This window comes from Pinus tabuliformis, chromosome 1_2 (assembly GCF_031772625.1).
Source record: "Pinus tabuliformis cultivar Carrire ecotype Pingquan chromosome 1_2, CPIR1, whole genome shotgun sequence".
In the NCBI taxonomy this organism is placed as follows: Eukaryota; Viridiplantae; Streptophyta; class Pinopsida; order Pinales; family Pinaceae; genus Pinus; species Pinus tabuliformis.
In genome coordinates this window covers 781,237,108-781,251,827 of record NC_142298.1, presented here as the reverse complement: position 1 = coordinate 781,251,827, position 14,720 = coordinate 781,237,108, and positions in this window count along the sequence as shown.

Here is a 14,720-nt window from a genome sequence, read left to right as displayed (position 1 = left end):
CTAGGGAAACTTTGGGTAGCCAACTTGCTACCCTCCAATCAACTTTATGACACCCAATATCATCACTTATGGATCTGCACCTAATATGATTTTTCCTCACCTTGGAATGCCATATAAATGGGTCCAACAGGCCTCTCTATAATCTTATCCAATCTGGTCAAATAATTTGACACAATACAGCTCAAAACATTGTTGTTTACCTTGCTGCACTTTTGTCACTTCATCACTAGTTAGGGCTTACTTATCAATCCTCTAACCTTCACAAATTTCAGCACTTCAAGCCTTTAGGGCTGTGGTTCACTAAGGTGAGACCCTTCCACCACCACGCTACTCCCTGCTGGTTGTATAACCCTCAACGCAACACCTAGAATAGCCTCAAGTTGTTGGCTATGGTCCGTGGCCTAGCTCAACAACTTGTTGTAGATTTTGTCTCCACAACAGACCCACACAAATGACCTCAACAATTGCATTTATCCTTCCATGGTCCTTGGCCTAGACAACCCTTCACGTTGGCCTTCGTCTGCACTTAAGAAAATCCTATTCACACCTTAAAACATTGCTTTATCCTCCATGCGGTAACCTACAGTAAACAGAGAAAGCACATCGTCCCTTATGCTTTTTTCACAATGTCTTTAGGTCTTATTGTTACTGCGGTTTAGCTCCAATTTTGTCCTGCAAACCCAGAAAAATAACAACCCTTAACACAAGCAAAACAACCCTTCAAATGTGCCACGTTGTCCCTACATCTCCTACAGCCCAATCACAGAAGTACATTGTCCTTTTTTCCCTCTTCCACGTTGTCCTTAGGCTCTCCTTGTTGTGGCTTAGGCTCACCTTTCTCCACCAAAAATTTCAGAGGTATATTTCCTATTTTGGATGACTTAAATGACTCAGTGCGTCCTCAATATATAGGCTTTACTTCCTCCAACGAGTTCACATGAAGAGACATGTCTACTTGGAATTTTCTTCAAGTCATCCTACTTGAGATCCCAATATTTATTATGTCAACTATAAAAAATCATATCTCTCTAACGACAACGTGGATTCAGAGGATTTTTTATGCGTTGGAATCATCTTTCTAGGAACTATCATCCTCATCCATAACATGTCATGAATCCATCATAGGTTTTCCCCAAAACATGATGGTTGCCAAAACCCCATACTAGAGTTCCAAGACTGCAAGACACCCTTATGGTGCTTTGTCTTCCAAACTCTGAACCCTAAGGTCTAGAATACCTCCCAAGCTACACAATTCAACACTCCCTCTTAGTGAGGGAGGTAATTCCAAGACTAGGAAGTATCTGTCATCATCATCACTACTCATAACACTTGCCCAACTCTTGGCGCTCCAAATCGCAGCAATCCTTGTACGGTGAACTATGCCCTTCTTGGAAGTGTCATTCTCACTGCTAGAAGCAACGTACTTCTTCTTCTTATCCTATAATGTATTCCACTCTTTCCATGATTCCTTCTTTGCAATTGTAGGAGCACCCTTTCTCATTACTGACCATGCACTCTTCTTTGGTTGCAGAGTCTCCCTTTGAATTTGTAAGCTCCCTCTCGAACTAGACTCCTTTTGAGTCTCTGGAGCCTGGACCTTCTCTAGAATGTGTACCTTCTTCTCGGGAACCTATGCCTTCTCTTCTAAAGCCTGCACCTGCACCTGCACTTGCTCCTTCTTCTCTGGAACTTGCACCTGTCCCTGCTTCTTTCCATGCTCCTTAGGCTTGGAAATAAACCTATAGAGACCATGCTCTCTAACTCCGAGTATAATACCATCGGCCATAGAGCCTATGAGCTTGTGTCTTGCCTTTCCATCCTAGAACAAGACCTCAAACCCCTTCTTCTTCATCATCGAGAGAGAGAGCACATTATATATGAGTCCTGGTAGAAACAATACATCTTGGACTCACATCATACGTCCTGTCTCCATTTTGAATGGCACAACATCCGATCCTTAGATCTCCAACTAAATCTTGTTGCCCAACACCATGTACAACTTCACGTCCCATCTAGCTATAGTCTCAAAAATATCCTGTGACCATGTCATATGTTTCGTCACACCACTGTCCATGTACCATCCATCCTCTTTGATAATACTCTGCGAGAAATGATAAATCATAGTAATATCCTCCTCTTCATCTTCCAATATTCTAGCGAGCTCATCCATATTTTCTTTATTGGTAATAAGGGTGGCTTGCTTCCCTTTTCTTTTCTCATCATCTCCCTTCTTCTTTTTCGGACATCTCAAAGAAAAATGACCCATCTCGCCACAGTTGAAACACTTGAATTTACTCAAGCCATTCTTTTTCTTACCCTCATTCGTGATGCAAGTGCCATGTCATTATCTGGAGCTTTCTACTTTCGTTGAAGATCCTCTTCTCACAACTCTTCCTGAATGAAGTCATCCCACAACCTATCCCAGCCTAGGAGATTCTCCCTAGCAACAATTCCTTTGATGAAGGGTTTCCATTCCTTGGTGAACACTTTCAAGGAAATCCTTACCATATCTCCATATGAGACAGTCACATCGATGGGAGAAAGTTCATCTTTGACATGGGACAATCTATTCAGATACGAGGTTGCACTTTCACCCTTTAATATCTTGGTGATCTTCAACTTCTCCTCTAATACCAATACCTAGTTGTCTTTCTTATTCTGGAACAAATTCTGAAGAGATACCCACATCTCACGTGCGACGTTCTTCCCATACAAATGAGGTATTAGGCCATCCCTCACACCATCTAGGATGATTAGTCTTGCTCTCGCATCCAAATCTTCCCATATTTCAGCTCCTTAAGGTAAGTTGGCTTCTTGATTTGTTTCTCGGCAAAATACTAGATCATGTTGACCTACAATATCAACTGGATCCTTTCCTTCCATGGACTATAGTTGGACAACCCCTCCAACCTATCCTAATATCAGATACGTTCCTTCAACTTCGACATTATAGTGACCCCTTCACTCACAATGTGACCAACTCCCTCTCATGTTCTACTTTGCTATGCACAACTATGATTTACTCACTTCTAAAGTAGCCTAGACACGCTCTGATACCATGTTTAATTTCAACGATCTTGGGTCTAGGTCAAAGTCTTAAAATCACTGACACTACCAAACCATGAATCTCAACCATAACTACTTTTCACAACATAAATATCAAGCAGTAAATCACATATGCACAATATACACAGTATTAAACAAAATTGTACCATAATGTACAATCACCAATATTTGTTATATTAATCCAAATCTTATAAATACAACAAAATATGGTTATACAATGACAAACTTAACTGCAACAGTTCTATGTCGTATCTTGTCCTGTTAGTCCATTGCACCCGTACTGCTCACTAGTATTGCCTTAGTCCATCAAGGCCACTACACATCGAGACTCCAAGAAGGTTGCCACCTATCACTACTGCAAGTCACATCTGCTACAATGAACATGGGCTCATCAACATTTCTATGGGTTCGCTAATTCCTGATCTCCAATCTCTCACGTTAGAAAAAAATTTAGTCCATCAAAGTGTTTGACTTTGACACCATCCTTCACCCAACATTTAGTTGCTCTTCATCCTTCAAGATAGCTCATCTAGGGCTACTTTGGGTAGCCAACTCGGCGCCCTCCAACTAGCTCTATGACACCCAATATTTTCACTACTACATCTGCACCTAATATGACTTTTCCTCACCTCAGAGTGCTATATAAATGGCTCCAATAGGCTGCTCTATAATTTGATCCAATCTAGTCAAATACTTTGACCCAATACACCTCAAAACATTGTTGTTCACCTTGCCGCATTTCTTTCACAGCATCACTGGTTAGGGCATACTTATCATCCCTCTAACCTTCACAAATTTTATCACTTCAAACCTCTAGGGTTGCAATTCTCTAAGGTGAGACCCTTCCACCACTGCATTACGCCTTGTTGGCTGTATAACCCTCAACGCAACACCTAGAACAGCCTCAAGTTGATGGCTATGGCCTGTGGCCTAGCTCAACAACTTGTTGTAGCTTTTGTCTCGACAATAGACCCACAAAAATGCCCTCAACACCTGTGTTTATCCTTCCATTATCCTTGGCCTAGACAACCCATCATGCTGGCCCTAATTTTCACTTAAGATAACCCTATTCACACCTTAAAATAGTCCTTTCTCCTCCACGTTGTCACCTACAACAAACAGAGAAACAACGTTGTCCCTTAGGCTTCTTTCACGTTGTCTTTAGGTCTTCTTCTTACTATGGTTTAGCTCCAATTCTGTCCTGCAAACCTAGCCAAAGAACAACCCTTAACACAAGCAAAACAAACCTTCAAATGTGCCACATTGTCCATACATTTCCTGCGGCCCAATCAGAGAAGTACGCTATCCTTTTTTCCCTCTTCCATGTTGTCCTTAAGCTATCCTTGTTGCGGCTTAGGCTCACCTTTCTCCATCGAAAATATTAGAGGTATATTTCCTTTTTTGGATGGCTTAAATTACTCAACCCATGCTCAATATATAGGCCTTACTGCCTCCAACGAGTTCACATGAAGTGACATTTCTACCTGGAATTTTCTTCAAGTTGGTGTATTTGAAAATATAACATTTATTATGTCAACTTAAAAAATTCATATCTCTCTAATGACAAATCGGATTTAGACATTTTTTGATGCATTGGAATTGTGATTTCAAGCACTATCATCCTCATCCATCACATGTTGTGAATCCATCATGGTTTTCCCCCAAAACACGATGGGTGCGAAAACCACATACTTGGGTTCCAAGCCCCAAGATGCCCTTGTGGTGCTTTGTCCTCGAAACCCTGAACCCTAGGGCTTGGAGTACCTCCCAAGCTACATAATTCAACATTCTACATTTTAGCTTGTGATGTCATTTCACTTTTGTGTTTCTTTCCAGTTTCGTACTATTACAAGCTTCCAAGGGCTGCACTTCCTTTTCCCTTGGTGTGTTGGAACCTTCATGCATTACACTTGAGTCTCTACAAGGTTACACACTTTCTGTTAGCCAAAGTTATCATCCTTTCCTCTGCACGTTTCTGCGGTCAAGGCATTACATTACCACCCACTACTAAGACTCCTACTCCAAATGGTGTTAAGTCTAGTTGGGACTTCATATTGAGGAGGTCCCCTAAATGTTGACAAGTCCAACACCACGAATAGTACCCCATATTAACCTCCCTTAGGTATACCTCAGCAGAGGAGTCTGCAATCAAGGTTCTACCCTTTCTATAACCTTGCATTGTATGATGTCAGTGGAGGGGGGGCAAGGGGGTCTACAATGGCTCTCTGTCATCGATCAAAACAATGGCTCTTAATTGTCCTGAAACCTCGCTAATGGAATATGGCGTTGAACTCTATGCTCACACTCTCGTTCAAGGAATCGTGTCACTATGCCTCAATGCCATAATTTTATTATGATATTGAGTGTCATGACTCACTCCCAATTTTGAAAAACTTCTTCTTTCCATTTGGGAAGCGAGGCCACTTTGAACTCTTCTCACTTCCTTTAATTCGTAAAATCAGGGTCTTTACTTTAGTTCTCTCAATTGTCTACTTCAAGCTCACTCGATAGCTAGATTTGACATAAACTGGCAGGTTTCCGAGGCCTTAGTGTTTAACTGACACAACAACATGCTCGATGTACTAGCAACATACTTGCACTTCTCATTCATAATCTAACTTCATAGGAAGTCAATGGACACATAACTCATATAGAACACGAAGGTATATTCAATTAACTTCTCAGAACAGTGTATTTACAGAGAATTTTACATGGCCTTACTACTCGAACTCCCGTGCTCTCCCTAGAGCACTCTTGAACTAACAACTACTTGAGTTGTGTTCCTCAAGTTGTTTTAGCTCTAATCCCTCAGTCTTGTTCTTACTTACTACACACACACATAACTACTAGAAAAAATATCTTCTAATAGAATGAAGGTTCTTTTTGACATTTGTCCCTACTAAAACTCCCTGACACCTCCACTTACACTTGTTATTTTTACAATGACCCACTTGGCCAAAACACCCGCTCACCTAACAACTTAATAGTCCAAATTCTTCTAGAGTCCGGACACTTGTAATTATATGAAACTTTGCTATTCTAGTTCTTTTTTACACAAATTACATTTGAGGGAACTTCTTCCCATTTCAACAATTTCATGACCCCCTTGGGCCTAATAAAAAATGGGTTTCCTAAGGTTGATGCGGTTGCGTCAATAATCCACCCTGGTGACCCATAACTTAACCATATTTAAATATAGTAAACAAAAGCCAACCAGGGTCAACTATGGGTTGTTAATCCTCCTCACTTATGTTAGGAGTCACTTCCACAAGCACATTAATAAAGTGGTTGATATAAGTCAATCAACATCTACTTTTGTTATGTGAATTGAAGTTGCTAATTTTAAAAAGATAGAAAATGATGAGAATTTGAATATATCAACTATTTTATTAATATGCTTGTCCTAGTTATCTATATATATATAACACAAATAATAATAATTTTATCACTGTGGTAGTGTTAAAATCAAAGTAAGGACTATGATAGGTTGCAGTTTTAAATGGTTAATTTCTTTCTAGAATTTTGTAACTGTGGTGGTGTTAAAAACAAAGTGAGGACTATGATAGGTTGCAGTTTAATTGGTTAATTTCTTTCCCACTGGTAATAGGGCACAGGCTCTCGAAGCAAGAAAGGTGCACTGTCAAAGTGACCATAACTCAAGTTTATTAATTAAATTCATGGTTAAGCTCTTTCTTAACCCGGGTGGTAGGTAGTTGTGTGAACTTCACGTTTCAGCCTCAGGCTTAATATATAGTTTTCCCGTTGTGTTACAGAGTTGGCACAATAAAAAAAATTACAAGATGGGCGTTGAGTTATGTAAAGCATGTGGGGTATGTTTTCTTCATTGGTTGTCAATTGTGGCGATTGAGGGCTTGGGAATAAATTTAGTGGCAGGTTGGCAAATCAAATTATTGGTGACACTCGTTATCGCCGTTCTGGCCACCACGGATATGGATAGCAAAAACAATTATCAAATCATTGGTGGCACTCGTTATCGTCGTCCTGGCCACCATGGATTTGGATAGCAAAAACAATGATTTGTTTAATGTAACGACTTTAGTTAGTTTACAATTAATTAAATTAGCAAAATTAAATTTTATATTATTTTTTTAAAATTTATAATAATTCATTAAAAAATATTCAAATATTTAAATACATATTTTCTGTTTATTTAATCACTATTTTAACGTGATTTGATCATATAGAATCTGATTCATCCTTCAAATTTTGTTTTAGAATTTTAAATTAAACTACACTATTTAGTGTTACATATTTTCTATTTATTTAAATAACATGATTTGATCCTATAGAATCTGATTCATTCTTTAAATTTTAAATTAGACAATTTAAAATTAGATGATGTCGAGTTTGAATCACAATTTTGAATATATAATGTTATAATGTCTTTACTATGCCCCATATTCAACATGATATTTGATTCATTCTCTGCCTTTTGTATTTTATTGAACTTACATTTAGTTAATGTTGTGCTTGAATTTCATGATGCAAATTGTCACGAGGTGCTCATTATGACTCTTCGGTATTTGTTTGGTTCCTTAGATTGTCTTTCATTGACTTTGCATTTTAATGTTTGACTCTGACATTATAATATAGTGTGTTTAACCGATATTATTATTACACTATTGTTATAGTTTAATTTGTCAACCTTATCCTCCCGTGATCAAATTAGATTCTATGAAACATTCTTATCTCTTTATTTCAAGATTTTGTCTTACCTAGTTATTTTGATTTCATGACGTCGTCTTCTCAAAATTGCTTTGATGATTTTTTTTTATTTTTGTATTATATTTTTTTTTCTAAATTTTATATTTAACATGGATTTGGTTACTTAATTTAGTTTGGTTTAATTTAATTTAATTCGATAGGTGTGTTTATCTTAAAAAATAATTTCTAGAATTTTAATTTAATTATCAATAATTATTAAGTAGATAGTAGGGATTTAATCTTAAAAAAATATTCTAAAAAAATTTAATAGTAGTCAAAAATCGGAAGTTGAAATTTATTTTAAAAATAGTTATGCACTTTCTTTCTTTTTTTAATTCAACTGATTAATTAAAAAAAAAGGAAGTCATGGTATTGGTCCATACTGTAACACAACCTATTTACATGTTGAAAATGTCCATATTAATATGGAGATGAATCTCCATGATTAAAATCTTGTTACATATAATATGTTTTACTCATATGTTCATTTATTTTATAATCAATAATATTAATTGAAATAAAGTGATAATTTAACTATTTTCTATGATTTTTTAAATTTTGATAACATGAGATGTATCATAAACTAAATGTTTTGATGCTTATATATACTAGTTCACAATATATGATTTTCTTTTCTATTACATATTGTTTTTAATACATGGTTTGTTTTTTATTCTTACCAATAATATAAAGGTTGTTTGGGCATGATATTTATAGTTTTTGTTTTAAATTTTTGGAAGAATACAATTACACACACATTGTAAGGTAAAGATTATATTTGTAGAATTTACTAGTATACATTATAATGGGTTGAAGTCTATCTTGGTTTTCCAGTGGGGAAACCAAACCATAAACAAAACTTCAATTTTAGTGATAGCCAAATAATGAGTTTGTTGATGTTTATCCACAGTACAAAAAGACCAGTCTGATATCCTAGGCCGCTAGGGCCATTCTTGAACTAAAAACAAAAAAAAACATGGAAATAGAAATAGAAAACGAGGACAACATATAAGTCGTCATTAAGACTTATTGGATTCAGAGGTCTGCATAGGAATGGGATCCCTGCCATTGCCTGGGGAATAGCTTGAGGGGAAGCCCATTTAAGTTTGTATACACCCATGCATGTGATCCATGGAGTTCATATTCCACTGCATCTCATCCAAGATGAGTAGAATTTCCTCTTTAACTTCATTCCTATAAATCACCTCATCACAATAGCAATTTTAAGTGCTATATATCAACTGTGTACATGTATTTGTTCTAGTGGCCCTTGGTGTGACCTGTGTCTAGGACCCAATCGACCACCTTAGCCAACACTTTTAAGTTGGTTAGACAATGATGTTTTTCAATTAATTCTCTCTCCACCTATGTTATTTCCTCTTGGAGTTGCTAAGGGGTATGATCCCTATAACCATTTCCCAAGCTCTTTTCCCATTGTTGGGCATGAAAGTTACCCTATTCTTTGTAGTAAGCCATGCTACATTGAAACACAAGCCTGTTTACAAGGCACGATAAGCTAGATACCCTTAGACCTTGCTTAACTAGAGTAGAAGAGTAGCATCACACTAGAAAGAATGGGGTAGTGGATACATGTGCATTGCTCACAAATGGGAGAAGATAAATGGGGTAGGTTGGAGATTTTGATGCATGAGAGCATTATAGGAGTCCATGTTGCATGATAACCCGAAGAAGGAAGGCACAACGATGCCACAACTGAGGAAAGATAGGAGAGTGGAGAAATATCTTAATCTAACCAGGGAACACTTTAAGACAATAGAAAATGAAAGCATCCTCACCAGAGAGCCTGAAGGATTACATAGTGAAATAATTGAAACAACAAGATATATGAAGGAAATCCAACTCATTACTTGAAGCATAACTAACTAGACGAAACTATTTTCTACCCATGGTGACCATAAATCTCAATGTGATACTTGTTTTAGGTGCCAGTAAATTATCCTCTCATGTGGGTTGGTGGCACTATGCGATAGGAGTGTTCCCCACCTCTAGAAATGACCAATGCACATGGGAAAGCCTGCCTAGAATAATACATCTTGGAATTGAGGATGATATAGAATTTCCCACCAAGATCTGTTGGAGCTCCACTCAAAATTGTGCATTAAACCAATGCTAAATTGAATTGCCTCCACTAATAAAGAAGGGTAATAAGCCATACAATATCATGTGATACATATAAGGAATCATGATTGTCTTTTTGTGTAAGGATCCATTGTCATGTCCACCCTTCTTAATGCATAATGGGATGGAAACAAAGAAATCCACAATTATCTTACACCAAACATCCCACCCAATGGTGCCCAACAATAGATTAGACATTAATTCTTTTATTTTGAATACATTTCTCCATAATTATCTAAAATATAAAAAAATTAAATTAAAATAATTTCTCGAAGTTTATCATTTCTACTAAAGAATATATTGATGCCATATGAGGATTTTGAATTGAAGTATACCTATTCTAATATAGCAGAACACCCTTGGTTTTATTCGAGAAAGAATTTTGACATGATTGGATTGAATTACAAAATATTGTATTAGGATAATTGATCTTTCTTCAACAAGAGAGTAGACTTTTCGTTTTTTTCTACAACAATAACTTTCTGAAATTTGATGGAAAATATAATCACATCATTAGGTGAATTATGTCACGAGAAACACTCAACGACTAATAGTTTGGAGATTCTAAGACATTGATTTTGTGTGCTGTTGAGTTCAGCCCTATACACTTGGACTCCACATGGCATGCTTATGTATAGTTTGACATGCATTTCCTAGAGCTAGTTCATGCTAATTTGTCCTATGTTCTTAATGCCTAAAATTAATATTTCTCAAATTTTGCATATATTTGACTTAGGAGAGTTTTGAGGTTATTTCAAGTCAAATAATATTTAGTAATACCAGTAAATGCTCCATTTCATATTTACACTTAATATTCCATTAGAAGATAAAAGATTTGAGTTCACGTGTAACTAAGTAACTCTTAGTCCATTTATTTTAAATATGTTGAAAACTAAGAGAAAGAGGCAGTTGGTTCTTGAGTATGGATGTGTAAAGAATTCTTTGGCTATGCCTCTATAAGCTCATGGGAGTGAGAAAATGTAGGTTAAAACCATGTAACGAGTTCCAAAGTCTTTTAAATCCTATATTTTTAGAGTAAAGAATGTGGAATTTTGTTTCTAAATTTTTTAGCTATTTGGATTACAATTGTTATGTGGCTATTTTTGTTTATTACAAGAATTTGAATTTCAGGTTATAAGCTTTGTAATGTCGAATTGTGGCTCTAAATTTTTTTGCTATTTGGATTACAAATTTTATTTGAGTATTTGCGTCTATTACATGAATCTGAATTACATGCATTTGAATTTCAGGTTATAAGCTCTGCTTTAATTTGACATGAAAGTAAAAAATTAGCATAATTTTTAAAGTTGTTTAATATTATTTAAATTAAATATATTAAGAAAGAAAATAATTAAAAGTTTTCTCTCTCTTTTTCATTTATGTTTTTTATTGTATTTGGTTATCGAAATTCTTATCTCTCAACATATTTACTCAAAGATTCAGTTGACCTCAATGAGTTTCTACTTAATGTGATTTTCCTTAGTCAACATCTATTCATCACCCATGCTCAGTGGTTGCGTATATGAAGCCACTTATCTATTAGGACATATGTGCCATACACTTTATAGTATTGTAGTGGAAATTAATGTTTATTGAGTAGTAGCTAGGAATAAATGTTGAACAATAGCATCGAATAAATATTAAGTAATAATAGGGAATAAATGTTAAGTATTAGTAATCATTGTTACGAAATGAATCTAAGAAGTAACAATTGACCAAGTAATTATTGGTGGCTTTCATCATGTATAATTGAAATACCATAAATAGTTTATTATATTTCTATGACTATTTATTGAACACTGGGTTCAAGGGATTAATGTGTGTATGTTATGACTTATTGTTATGCTATCAAAATTTCTTTGAAATACTTATGGTATTGTTTAACACTCTTGTTGAGAATATATAAACTTTGTAATGTATTGGAACCATTTAGTTAACCATTTAGTCATCTAATAATGCATTAAGTATGCTTCTGAATGTGGGTTTTTTTTTTCTCAATAATGATTTCCCCACGATATAATTATGCAATGGTTTCTATTTCTTTCATTTTTTTTCTTCTTATCATAGTTTGTTTAAAGCTTTCTACACATTCATCTCTCACTAGTTAGTGTAGGAAGTGTACTTTGTGCCTCTGCTTCCTTTCATTTGGTATCAGAGAATTACCTCAGATCCAACATGCTGGGGACAAGGTCTTTTGATCTAATATTGGTTTGAGTAGGATATTATATAGAAGGAAATCATGCTATAAGGAAATGGTCAACATGTTTAGATTTGAAATGGAGAAATTTAGTGGCACTAACTTTGAGTTGCAAAAGCTCAAGATGGAAGATCTTCTTGTAGATGAAGACCTACGGGTAGTAGTATCTGTAACAAAGTATGTTGGTATGAAATATGAATAGTGCATGGTGTTGGAGATAAAGTTGAAAATTCTTATCAAGATTGGTTTCGTTAATTCAGTACAACTCAACAATTTTGAATAAAAAATCCATAACAACTATCTAGAAGAAGTTGGGGGATTAAAATTTAGATATATCCTTGGTTAATAAAATTGTTATATGGAAAAATATGTTTTCCTTGAAAACAAGAGATAATCATTCTATAGCCAAGCAATTGAATGCATTTAATATTATTATGACATAGTGGATCTTAGTTGGAGTGAAGATGAAGGAGGAGGACCATTATATTAATCATTTTTGTTATTTTCTACATTCATGGTATAACCTCGTAATGGCCATTGATAGATTGTAAGAAAATTAGTGCTTGATGAGATCGTGGCTGCATTACTATAAGAGGAGATGAGGTGGAAAAGTTTTAAATCGACCAATGAGACCTTGGTTTTATATGGAAGAAAAAAAGAGAAAAGGTAAGAAGATAGAAAATGGAAGATTTAAATCCCATGGGAAACATAAGTCTCTTGAATAGTGCAAGGAAAAATGTTGAAATTGTAGCAAGGTTTGGAATTTTAGAAGCGATTGCAAGGAAGAGAAAAATAAGAATATGAAGGAAAAGAATTATTCTCATGATGAGTCTTAAAAATGGAGAATATGTATTTTTTCCATATTCTAATGTAGTTGGTAGCTAAATGTATGGTACAACCTGTACTGGAGCAGATATCAACTAAGCAGTGGGCGCCTTGAGCCAATTCATAGCTAATGCTAAAACATGAACAATAGGTTGCAATGAGGATGATCTTTAGGTATTTCTGAGGTACTTTAGAATGTTCCATTTTCTATCATAATGATGTTTTACGGAATCCACAGTTAGTCGATATACATGGTTATTTGGATTATAATTGGCTAGGGGATGTAGACAAAAGGGGATCTATAAGAAAATACATGTTTGTGTTGTTTGGTGATGCACTTAGTTAAATGAGGAAGTGATAAGTTGTGATCACATTTTCCAATATAAAGGTGGGGTATATGGAAACTATTCATTCCTATAAGGAGGTCATTTGGCTTATAGAATTGTTTTCAACAAGTAGGGATATGTTAGGGAAGAATTACAATTCAATATCATAGTAACAATGTGATTTGTCTACCTAAAAAATTGACCTTTCATGAGAAGAAAAATCATATTGATATTTAATATCATTTCATTAGGGAATGGTAGAGGATGGAAGCTTGATGATACTAGAGAAGGTTCCCACTTTTCAAAATGTTATAGATGCATTATGAAATCAATGAGCATATGTAAATTCAAGTGTTGGTATTAGTCTATGGGCCTTGTGGGCTTTAGCAATTATCTCACAATTTCATGCATCCCCCCTTATAACCTTGCAAGGTATATGACAAGTGGGATAATGTTGGTATAGGTGCGTCATACACCTTTTAATATTGTGGAAGAGAAAGTAATGATTTTTGAAAAATAGTAGGAGATAAATTCTGAGCTATAGTAGGGAATAATTATTGAGTAGTGGCGAGAAATAAATTTTGAGTAGTGGAAAGGAATTACATGCAAATCACTAGAATGAAATGAATATTAGGAAATACTTGTTGGCCAATTAATTGTTTGTGGTTTCCAACATCTAGAATTGTAAAACTATAAATACTATATAGACTTGTTATGCCTGTTTATTGAGTTCGAAGGTTGGATGAAAAATGATGTGTGTGAGTTTTATCTTAGTGTTATGCCACCATAATTTCTTAAAAATCCTTATGTTGCTCCTTATCACTCTTTTTTAGATTAGAATTTATAACATATTTGAAATTTTTCAGTTGTTGAATAATACATTTGGAAACTTTAAAATGTGGGTTTTTTTATCTTAGAAAGGTTTTCAGTAGGAAATTGTTGTGTAATGATTTATATTTCATTGATTTGTTTCATTCTTATCATATACACCTATTTGTTTAAGGTTTTCTACACGTTCTTCTCTCATTAGTTAGTATAGGAAGCCTATTCCATACCCCTACTTATTTCCACCTTCTAGAGATTGCATGTAATACCATCTCTACTTTTCATTTAACAAAAAACTACTTAACATCAATATATATACCACTTAAAATAACTCTTCAAAACTAATTGAAACACTAGTCATTTATTTCAATTTTATAAGACCAAAAATGGAGACTATCGCTTCACATGTTTCATTGTATCTACTTCAATTAAATTCATAACACAAACAAGTAGCTACATCGAACAAACATAAAACATATTCTATTTTTTTAAATAATTAAATAATAATAATAATATTCCAAATAAATAAATTATTATTAACTAATATTTTATTTTTATGTAATGTTTTTAATGTAAAATAAGCTCTTCTTTCATTATCATGATACACGTTTTTTAAA